Below are 12,263 nucleotides of genomic sequence, written 5' to 3'. Positions count from 1 at the left end.
GGCACTGTGGTGGGCTCTGATTGGCACGGTGGTGAGCACTGACAGACTTTATTAATGGGGCATTGTTGGCATCTGTTGGGCATTGATTGGCACATCTGATAGGGGCTGTGCTTATAAGGGTTTATTTACCTGCTTCCCACCCAGTCTGTAGTAATGTGATGGCTGCGCGTGAACCTCCTGGTTCAGAGTGGACATTATATGTTGTCCTGCTGGACATGCTGCGTGTCCCCGGGGAGGCGCACAGTGCTGTGGTCTGTGATGAGCTGTGTCCCTTTGACAAATCTCATCTCCAATTGGGTTGCCACCTGTCCGTGATTCACCTGGACAGTTTGGGTTTGGAATCGTGTGTCCGGGTTTCAGACCACCTGAAACCCAGACACAATATTTAGAATGGACTGTGGGTAACCAAGTACCACAACGGCAGAGTGCATAGGTGTGCACACTCGCCTCATTCCCACACACGGACAGGAGTGGAGAGAGAGCACTTGATCTGCTCCTCCTCCTCCCGCTCCTACACCTCTGTCTGCTCACCAACACTCCAATCCCTGGCATTCTGGGCCTCAGGAAAGGGATGTGTGGGCTGGAAGTTTGAAGCTCAGCAGCCGGAAGATACATACTGGAAGAAAGGTGTCGATGCCTGAACCTCCATCTGCGGGTGAGTGAGCACACCGTCCAATGTCTGTGACTAAGGTCTCCCCCCTCCCTTCTTTCTACTGTCTCCAAGCGACTGAGTACACTAAAGGTAAGGGGGACTCTGATTAAGGGGGTTTTTGGGAACCCCACAGGGTTCCCCTTTTAAAAATAAAATTTTGCAGTGTGCAGCTAAAGTGTTCAGGTTTGGCTTGAAGAAAAGGTGGCAACCCTAATGACTGATCAGGATAAAGAGCCAATGACAGCGGCTCTTTATCATGTGAATGCTGTGTCCAATCGCAGCCGATCACAAAATGTAAAAAAATTCAGTAACTTGCTGTTACTGGTTTTTCTGCCCCACACAATTAGAAGGTGGATGAGAGGAAGGAGAACCAGGAGCTGTGAGTTTCTTCATCTAAAGTTGGGTACACTATGAGAAAATCTGAAAAAATCCATAGGAGGTACGACCATTTGATTTTCATATAGTGTGTACACAACTTTCGACATCCAATTCAGACTTTCCAAACAAAAATTTCCAAAGTGACGAACTCTAAAATTTTTCTCATACGTGCACAGTACAAACAATTTTCACTTAATGTGTACTGTTTTCGTATGAGAAAAATCACATATGAAAGACTGCACATGAGCAGACACAATAAACAAACCAAAAAAAAGCCTGTCGTATGAGAATTTTTGTCCGATTAGCACCATCCTCAGTTTCAGCCTGTTGTAAAACATTGAGAAAAAAAAGGACGATTGGTACGAGACTTAACCCTCTGCTATACTGTGCACACACAGAGCCACCTGATTGCTCTAATAAGATCAGTGTACCTGTCACACAGAGCAGCCAATCGGTGCCCTGATTGCATCACGCATACCTGTCAGACCAGTGCAGGTGTCATCAGTGTGCTGATCAACCAGTCTACCTTTTAGCCATCCACTGTGTACTTGATTGCAAATATGACAAAACCACTTGGGCACCCCGACTAGATGCTTCCTTCTGCCAGCCAGCGCCTCCTGCCCTCTAAATCGTTCCGAGCAGGTCGAGAGCTAATACCTGCCCTTTTTAACCCAAACATCGTACAAAGATAAGATGTGAGGTAAAAACCAAAGGAATGACTTTTATTATAACTCAGACACATCCTTTATACCCCACAGGAGGACTTTCCTCCTTCTGATCATATTACCCTAACAATACAAACTGTACACAGGAATATAATTACCATAGCTAAACAACAACCAACAGATACTATAAACATTAAGTTAATTAAACCACTAGCCACCTGGACAATGTTGTGATTAATCAGAGATCTCATTACAGGTCAGATTGGCCGGCACCGAGCTCACAAAGTACACTGCACTTTATCATAAGTTTAACATCCCCATAATAGTTTGCTAGCAGAAAATAGGTGTGTTAATTAGCACAATGGGTGAAAGACAGGTGGCTTGAGCTGATGAGATTAACTGCTATGAGTCCCAAAGTGTGAAGCAGTCATTGCTGGAAATGTGGCATCTAGGCCCTTAACATGGAACCCGGGCCTAGACTCCCAGAGTCTGTGTTTTCAGTGGGGACACAAACCCGAATCAGAAACAAGACCACTCCAAGGATCCCCTAGGCACACACTTCCCAAAGAGCAGTGTTCCCCCAAATGCCAGGGCTCATAGTGGGTAAGAGGCTTGCCCCTAGTCCTCTCCAAAAGCCCCTGTCCTGGTTAGGTCTGTCACAGCAGACCTAACTAGGTCGGCTGTGGTACAGGTACAGCTATTCGCACAGTGGTGCCATTCTGCCACTGTATATCAGCATGATCCGGTTTGGAACCGGTTAAACCACAAACGGCAGGTCCAGGTTACTACAGTAACAATGTGTAACAAAAGCACTGAAGTAAAATAACATAAATCAGAAGATTAAGTTACAATATATGTAACATTGTTAGCATACAGTCTGCATAAAGGTAAGCTATGTAATGCAGTATCCAAAGAATGAAACCATTGGTAGCAAGTCCTGGAATCACCTATACAATTTTCCATTATCTTAATATCAAGAAAAAGAATAAGGAAGGAAGGGTAGTTGAAAAAAAGCCAAAAAGAAAGAGGGGAGGGGGGAGGTGAGAAAAGGGAGGCATTCTGGATTGAAGATGGTTAGGCAATAGGCAGCCATTCAAAGGATAGTTGTTCAGTAATCATGGGTCAAGTAAGGCTAGACCTTCTTCAGAGAGGATAAACAGGTTCCATAATCTCCACAACTCAGAGTACTTTTCTTGTTTATGTTGCGCTGAAAGCGTGAGATCTTCCAGCTTATTAATCTCTTCCACTTTATGGAGCCAGCAGCTGACAGTTGGGGGTGAAGCACTTTTCCATTTGAGAGGGATACGTGACTTAGCTGCATTTAGCAGATGGCGTATAATTGATTTTTTAATATATTTTTTGCTGGGATGGTTGTAGCATGTAGCAGAAAAAAATGCCGGATCATCGAGGATCTTATAGTCAGTACATTTTTTAATAATGCCCCTTACTTCCCACCAGTATGGCACTATCCTAGGACAGGACCAGAAAACGTGTAGCATCGTACCTCCCTCCTCCCAGCATCTCCAACAACGATTGGCTATCTCAGGGTAAAATTTATGTATCATCTGCGGGGTATAATAACACTGTGTTAGAATTTTGTAATTACAGTAGTCTCCTGGATTTTCGTGCAGATAGAGGACTTCAGCAAGAACCTAATAATATTCTGTTTTTGGTTAAGCGTGAATGTACGGTTCAGTTCCTTTTCCCGTGTCCCTACCTAGGACAAGTGTGGTTGTTCCAGGAGAGTAATGAGTAGACTATATGTTTTTGAAAGTGGAGACCTTGCATTTCCAGTATTTAAAAAAGGGTACCACCTCTTCCTGGATGACTTTTACACAAGTCTGCCCTTTTCCGCCACCTGTACCTCCAGAAAACCTTGGCGGTACAATTTGAAACAATCGGAAAGGCTTCCCACAAAGACTAGTGACCACAAGGCCACAAAAGGGGGAATCAGCAAGTTTGAGGAATGAAGAAGTGTTGGCCCTGAAATGGAGGAATAAGTGAAATACTGTATATATGTCCTGTCCTCCATCCATACTGACATCTTGGTTGAAATCCACAGAAGACACGGTCCAGTCCAAAAGCTCGAGTGCATTCTTGATTATAATCGGTTTATGGGGGGGGTGGGATTTCAAAGATCAAATGTTACAGCCCTATTTAGCAACAAGAATGTCCCACTAGTGGTATAAAAAAATTACAAGTTTCCTTTTTCATTTGGCAATTTTTAATTCCTATGTCATCTATCACATGTCTATAGAAAGATCCGCCCCTTTTACCAAATTTCTGGAAGATATTGTCATAAAACATTTGCTCTGATGTTGTGAGCAGGCTGTATGAGCAACATTTCCTAGAGAATTTTCCACCCACAGATACAGGCCGAAGACACCAAAAAAAAATGTTGGGTATGCAGCAGAGAGAGAGTTAGGCAAGACACCAGTTTTCATTTTCCCCAGTGTCCCTTCCAACCAGTTGGTTTTGCACAGAGCAGCCCAGATCCTTCTCTTTTCAGGGTCCCTCTTTGCTGCTCCTTGCCCCTCCCTCCTTTGAGTGCCCCTCAGCCAGCAGCTTGCTACAGGGGGCACCCAAGCTGAGTCAGAGCTCCGTGTATCCATTCAGACACAGAGCCCCGATCTGGCCCCACCCCCTCTCTTCCCTGATTGGCTGATTGACAGCTGTGGGAGCCAATGGCGCCGCTGCTCTGACTCAGCCAATCAGGAGGAGTGTAGTGGATGGCAGAGGGGATCAAAATCAAATTTCTTCATCAATTTAGGCCAATATGTATTCTGCTACATATTTTTGGTAAAAAAATCCCAATAAGCACATATTGATTAGTTTGTGTAAAAGTTATCGAGTCTACAAAAAAAAGCTCCGCCTCCATGGGAGGCCTCCTGGCGACTGCTGTCTCTTGCCTATGACAGCTGTTATATAGGCAAGGATGTAACTGAGTGACCCCACACCCTTCTGACATCATGTGACGTCAGAGGGGGCAGGGTAATTTGTTACATCACCAGATGGCCCCGCTCTTGGCTATATAACAGCTGTCACTGACTAAGGGCCGGGGGACGCCTCCCATAGAAGCGGAGTTTTTCAGTTTTTTTGGGTTTTTTTTTTCTTGGGACCGTTGGTGCCGTGATTGGATGGCCACCGCGGGACACTTTTTTTTATAAAGGAATTGTCAAAAACTGTCTCCTGTCGTTTTTTTCCTTTTTTTACACTTTTTTGGTGAATGGGTAGGGGTACATTCACATGGGATCTGGGGGCCCCCCTTGTTGAAGGGGGCTTTCAGATTCTGATAAGCCCCCTGCCCGCAGACCCCCACAACCACCGGGCAAGGGTTGTGGGGATGAGGCCCTTGTCCCCATCAACATGGGCACCCCAAAGCACCCTTCCCATGATGAGGGCATGTGGCCTGGTACAGTTCAGGGGGGGCGCTCTTTCACCCCCTCCTTTTCCTAAGGCCTGCCAGGTTGCATGCTCAGATAAGGGTCTGGTATGGATTTTGGGGGGACCCCCACACCATTCTTTTTAAAAAATTGGCACGGGATTCCCCTTAAAATCCATACCAGACCTGAAGGGCTTGAACTTAGGGTTATAATTTAGGGTTTACCACTTCAATACACTGTGTTATATAAACTACACTGCCTGCATTGACTGAATATAGAGTATACACTGAATATATAGGCTACACTGAATGCAGAGTATGTATATGTATATATATATATATATATATATATATATACTCGACTGTATATATCAAATACACTGCCACTAACTAACCTGCCTCTCTAATCTAGCTCAATCTATCTCCGTCCACACACTACACAGCCCCTATGTAAGCAGCCTTATATAGTGTGGGGTGTGGCCCCCTGAACCGTGATTTGCCAAAGGCAGCCAATTTTGGCTCTCTCAGCAGAGCGCGCTGTGATTGGCCAAAGCATGCTTTTGGCCAATCACCATACAGCAATGCACTGCGAGGTGCTTGGATTTCCTGCGAACGCCCCATATGTTTAGTTCATTTTAGAACAAATGAACACCCAAACACCACGGGCTTATCCCTATTTGCAACCTATGTCTGAAGTGGTTTAAGCGTTGCCAGAACAGCAGCCGCTTGGGCACCACATGCTTGACCAGACATATGATGACCTGCCAGGCAGTCCGTTGGCAACAGCACCTGAAAGACCCACATCATAGAAAAAGGCGGACTTCTCCTTGCTCCTCATCTGGGATCTCAAACCCTACTATACCTCCAGTCCTCTCAAAAACCCGCACTGAGAGGAATGAAGGTATAGCAATAGGTCCCACAAGTACTTGCAGCCAATCTGCCATCAGTACACCACCAGTTGATTTCAGCAGGCAAAATTTGCTACCCCAGTTGCACAACCGTAAAAAGAAATTCTGTCCCAGCCATTGGCATGCTCAGCGTCTAAATGCTAGCTTGGCCAAATTGCTAGCACTGCAACTGCTGCCTTTTCAGCTGGTAGACTCTGCCCCCTTTCGTGAATTTGTGGAATGTGCTGTACCACAGTGGCAAGTTCCAAAATGGGATTTATTTTCACGTAAGGCCATTCCAGCTCTCTACCGTCATGTGGAAGGCAATGTTTTAGCCTCGTTGGACAGGGCGGTCAGCAGCAAGGTTCATATTACCGCTGACTCATGGTCCAGCAGGCATGGGCAGGGACATTACCTTTCCTTCACGGCTCACTGGGTAACTCTGCTGGCAGCTGGGAAGGATGCAAGACAGGGTTCAGTGTCGTTGGAGCTTGTTCCGCCACCACGCCTCCAAAAAGCTGGTGGTGATTCTGCCACAACTCTCTGCTCCACCCCCTCCTCTTCTTCTTCCTCTATGGTCTCTTCTGCAGAATTGTCCTCTAAACCAACAGTGCTCCGTAAGCACTCAAGGGGCTATGCAAGCAGTCAAGCTAAAAGATGCCATGCGGTGTTTTGGTTGGTCTGCCTAGGGGACAGGAGCCACACTGGGGCAGAGATTCTGTCAGCTCTGCAGGGGCAGGCTCAGAGGTGGTTGTTGCCAAGGCAGCTTGAGCCAGGAATAGTTGTATGTGACAATGACACCAACCTTCTCTCTGTCCTCCAACAGGGACACTTGACCCATGTTCCATATTTGGCACACGTCCTGAATTTGGTGGTGCAGCATTTCCTGACCAGGTACCCAGGCTTACAAGATCACCTGAGGCAGGCCAGAAAAGTCTGTGGTCATTTCTTTTTTTTTAAAGGTGTTTATTTTTGGATTTTTACAATGAAAATAATACAAAAAAGATGAAATAATAAAAGAACCAAGAATACAGACTGCTCTACATACATGTATGTCATAGGTATTTAGCTCCATGAAGATATAACATAAATCATGAAGTAGTACAGCTGTAAAAAACAGTAATACCCCAACCAGAACAAAGTCACACCATTCATACACACACCCATACACACATCTGGCACCCACGACCACCAGTAATACAGCATAATTCCGGCACGCCTTGTGGAATAAACTCTCACCAGAATGTATACAATTTCCATCCACATTAAGATATATGTCAAATAATGTTTGCTAAGAACACATCTCCCCGCCTCCTCACTGAGATAACTGCGAGGAGAGGACATCCCCCCAGAAGTCCCCCGAAACATCCAGCCATGGCTGCCAGATCCTGGTGAACTTCCTAGGGCATGCCCTACTCTTGTATATCAACTTAAATTTTGGGAGAGTCCCATGAACAATACGGAAGAAGGCTTGGGCTGAAGGGGGTTCAGTATCTTTCCAATGCAGTAAAATTCTCTTACGTGCATAAAACAATAAGATACGTATCAACATCCTAGTGTGAGTACGAGGAACACTATCATTTAGTACTCCCAGAAGTCCGACCTCTGGAGTTTGCGGCAGCGGTATATGTAGCTTACGGTTGAAAAAGGAAAAAACATCTTTCCAGAATGCTGTAAGTCCAGGACATGTCCAAAACATATGAAAGAAATCAGCAGCAATCCTTTTACATCTAGCGCATGCAATATCTTGACCCAGTCCCATTGCAACCAACCTAGCGGGTGTATAATGTAAGTGATGTATAAACTTAAATTGTATCAGGACATCAGCTGTACTGATGATATCCTGAAAGCATATTTCCACTGCCTCCTCCCAGTCCTCTTCAGAAAGCTCAGGCATAATCCTTTGCCATTTACATTGAGAGTTCTGAAAAGGATCCGCGCCCATCACCTGAAGGCGCTCATAAAAGGTCGTCACAAGTTTGTTTATCTCTGGAAATGACAGAAGGTCCTCCATGGAGGATTCCTTGAGCTCTATGGTCAATGAGCCAATTTGTGTCTTGAGGGCATGTCGCAATAAAAGGTATTTGATCTGTGGTCATTTCTGCCGGTCATACAATGCCAGTGCTTGGCTGGCTGACATTCAATGAGAATGCAACCTGCCCACCAACCGCCTCATTTGACATGCCCACCAGGTGGAAGTCAACATTGGCAATGCTGCAGTGGCTGCACACACAGCAGAGGGCCATCAATGAGTACCTGTGCGAGTATGGCACCAGGACAGGGTCAGGGGAGCTTGGCGTCTTTTCACCACGCCAGTGGCTACTGATCAAGGATGCATGCACTGTCCTGTCAACATTTGAGGAGGCCACAAGGATGCTGAGCAGTGACAATGCATGCATCAGTGATACTGTCCCTCTAGTCTTCCTGCTGGAGCACACACTTAGTGGAATTATGGACAGGGCACTTGAGGTGGGAGGAAGAGGAGGACTCCCTTTCCTCTCAAGGCCCCCTTTAGGCAGATAGCATTCCTGCGGGGCCGCCAAACATATAGGAAGCAGAGGAGGAGGATTGTGTTAGCATGGATGTAGAGGATAACACACAGCAGTCTTAGGATCAAGAGGGATGGTTTTCAGTCCCCAGAAACCCAAGGAGTTGTACGTGGCTGGGAGGAGGTAGTTCCAGATAATGTCATTCTTAGTTACCCAGAGGAGTCTGAATCGAATGCCTCTGCAAACTTACGCTGCATGGCCTCCATGATTTTGCAAAGCCTGCGAAAGGACCCTAGGATTCGTGGTATCAAGGAGAGGGATAATTACTGGCTGGCAACCCGTCTTGATCCACGTTACAAGGGTAAAGTTACAGAACTCATCCTGCCTTCGCAGAGTGAGAAGAGGATGAAACATCTTCAGGAGGCCTTGAAGTTTGAGTAACGCATTTCCAGACCCTGGGAGGTTACCATTTCCTGGTGCTAGACAACGTGTTTCTGAGGCTTTGTTCGGTCAGAGGAAGAGCAGTGGAGAAGGTGGTCGGCTGGCCAGTGCCTTTAAACAATTTTTCAGTCCTCAGCGCCAAGGTCTGATAGGTCCAAGCAACCATCGCCAGCTTCTGCATTATATGGTGCAGAAATATCTAGGGGCAAGAGCAGACTTGGAGACCTTTCCAACAGAACATCCACTGGGTCTTGAGGATGGACCACTGGCCAAAACTTGCTAAATATGCAATCAAGCTACTGGCCTGTCCTGCATCCAGCGTGCTTTCTGAATGCACATTCAGTGCTGCTAGAGGGTTTGTAACAGATCAAAGAGTGCACCTGTCTACAGACTCCGTTGATAGGCTCACATTTATAAAAATGAATCAGTTTTGGATCAGCAGCTATCAAGCCCCTGATGCTGATGCTATGGATCAGGGATCCCTTGAAGACTGCCTATGCTGCCTATCCTATTCCTCCTGAATCTTGATGATGCTAGCTTCCAACAATATTTTTGGATTAGGGTAATAACAACACTCAAGGCCCAATTTTTCTGCCCCTATTTTTCTGCACACACCAGTTTTTTCATTGATTTTTCATCTATATTATCGGGAGCCGAAAATACAATTACAGCCACAAGCAATTTTAAATGAGGTTTTTTTTCTTTTGCTGCGGCACAGTAAAACACATGAGAAGGATGCGCCACTTTACAGGCAGACTTGAAGGAATATTTCATTTTTATTGTTTCACTTTAAGCATTATTAAAATCACTGCTCCTGAAAAAACAGCTCTTTTAAAAACTTTTTTTGCATTGATACATGTCTCCTGGGGTAGGACCCGGGCCCCCAAACACTTTTTATGGCAATAACATGCATATAAGCCTTTAAAATGGACACTTTTGATTTTTCACAATCGTGTCCCATAGACTTTAAAGGTGTTCGCGTGTTCGCAAAATTTTTTTGTCTGTTCTTATGTTCTGCTGTGAACCGAACCTGGGAGGTGTTCAGCTCATCCCTACCTGGAGGTAGCAAAGCTAAGTCTCACAGCCTGGCTACTGAATAGCAGATTCCAAAGAAAAAAGGGTTCTCAGATAGGCTGGTTACAACACTTATATCAACCATGAAGAAGGTGACCAGATCAATTTATTCCTCGGTTTGGAAAGTATTTAATTTGTGATGCGCTGCTTTAGGCCAATCCTTACATGATATTTCTTCAGTGCTGGAATTTCTGCAGGGTGGCGAAGGTAAAGGTCTGGCAGTTAGCACCCTCAAGGTTCAGTTTGCTGCACTGGGGGAATTCTTGGAAAGATCAATCTCTGTGGAACATTTAGTGGCTAGATTCTTCGGGGCCTTCGACTAATCTAGACCAGCAGCAATCCGATTCTTTCCAAAGTGGTATGTTAAGAGGGCAGTTTTAGGTTACCAAGGACTTTAGATGTTCAATATGCTGGTGATAAGAAGGGGAAGCAGGCTACCAGAGGATCCATTGCTAGTTGGTTAAGAATAACTATCTCAGAAGCACATAGCCTTATGCCGCGTACACACGGTCAGACTTTTCAACCGGACTGGTCCAACAGACTTTCCAGCGGACTTTCGATGGACTTTTGACGTACTTCCGACGGACTTTTTAATGAACAGACTTGCCTACACATGATCACACCAAAGTCCAACAGATTCGTACATGACGTACACCAGACTAAAATAAGGAAGTTGATAGCCAGTAGCCAATAGCTGCCCTAGCGTCGGTTTTTGTCCGTCAGACTAGCATACAGACGAGCGGATTTCTGGGTCCGGCGGAGTTACGACGTAAAGATTTGAAGCATGTTCCAAATCTAAAGCCGTCAGATTTGCGACTGGAAAAGTCCTCTGAAGGTCCGGTGAAGCCCACACACGATCGGATTGTTCGCCGGATTTGGTCCGTCGGCGTCCGTCTGACAAGACTGGTCAAAAAGTCTGACCGTGTGTACGTGGCATTAGTGGTCAGGATAGTCCAGTTGGTATCCGTACTCATTCCATGAGAGCTCTTGCAGTAAACTGGGTAGAGAAAGATGGTGCCACCCCCAAACAAATCTGTAAAGCAGCTATGTGGACAAGTTTGTCAACCTTTGCCCATCATTATATACTAGATCTCTTGACAGCAGAGGATCAGGCCTTTGGTAGAAAGGTCTTACAGTCTGTTGTCCTGAAAGACTTCTTGGGAAAATCCAAGTTAGACTTACTGGTAACTTGTTTTCCAAAGCCTTTCAGGACAGCAATAACCCTCCCTTTTGCTGTATTTTACCATGGTTTATTGCTTATTTTTTTCTGCTTGGGCCAGTGGTTCTCTACTATAACTGAAGAGGAGTGGGTGGAGGTCTCCTTTGAAAGTTCTTTGATGAGGTTGTATCTGTTGTGGGAAGAGCCATGATTTCTCGGGTGCTATCCTGAAAGACTATTGGAAAACATGTTACCGGTAAGTCTAACTTGGATTTTTGGGCCTGAAAATTAGTTAAAACCCCCAAACATATATTTTCTGACAGCAGAGGCCCTGGAGAATAAAATAGTGGTAATTCTTAAGATGTTTCTTGTACACTGATTTGACCTTAACATCCGTGTTTACTTTCTACTTTTTCACCATTTTCTCATCAAGATGGTGATAAGGTGCTTTGCTCGGGGGCACCCCTCATGTTGAAGACATGTTGCCTGGTATGGTACAGGAGGAAGGAACCATATGCTCGTCCACCCTGGTGCCTTTCCAGTGTGGATACCCTCTGCAAAACACATTGTCCCCATGTTGATGAGTACAAGAATGTCTATTTCAGAAAGCTGGCGGGTGGTTGTGGGGTTCTGAGGGCAGGGGTATAATTGGAATCTGGAAGCTCCCTTTAATAAAGAAGCCCCCAGATGCTGCCCCCTACATAAATAAGTATATGGGGTACATAGTACCCAAAGGTACCACTAGCTGGATGACAGCTCCCTGTGGTGTCATCAGCTAAAAAATGGAAGAGATGGGATAGTGGTGACTTCAGGGACCATATTTGGGCATTGATTTCAATGTTATCTTCTCCCTCTTCCTCATGAGGCAGGCTTTCCTGGTGATATCAGTAGTCCCTAAGGACATGGCTGGGCAAGCACCAGCTACTTCATTAGAAACCAGTGACAGCCTAAACCTGTAATATATATAAGTGGCCTGGGGTCCAGTCTTGTACTTGCTAATGTGGTGAGGTGCTGCCACTTAGAGTGCCTTACATTAAAAAATAGCGCCATTACATCACTGCACATGCGGCTGCTCAAAAATGGTGGAGCGTGTATGAGCTTTCCCGAGCCCGGCAGGCCTTGGAACGGTGCATGCG

General features: G+C 45.6%; 1 protein-coding gene across 1 annotated transcript in view; it reads left to right on the top strand.

Moving 5' to 3' along the window:
• The window catches only part of LOC141121579 (uncharacterized), a 174,657-nt gene that overhangs the window by 57,570 nt on the left and 104,824 nt on the right, over positions 1-12,263 (top strand). The gene's annotated exons all lie outside the window — the stretch shown is intronic.

Source organism: Aquarana catesbeiana, unplaced genomic scaffold (genome assembly GCF_042186555.1).
Source record: "Aquarana catesbeiana isolate 2022-GZ unplaced genomic scaffold, ASM4218655v1 unanchor225, whole genome shotgun sequence".
NCBI lineage: Eukaryota > Metazoa > Chordata > Amphibia > Anura > Ranidae > Aquarana > Aquarana catesbeiana.
This window is presented reverse-complemented; position numbering and strand designations above follow the sequence as displayed.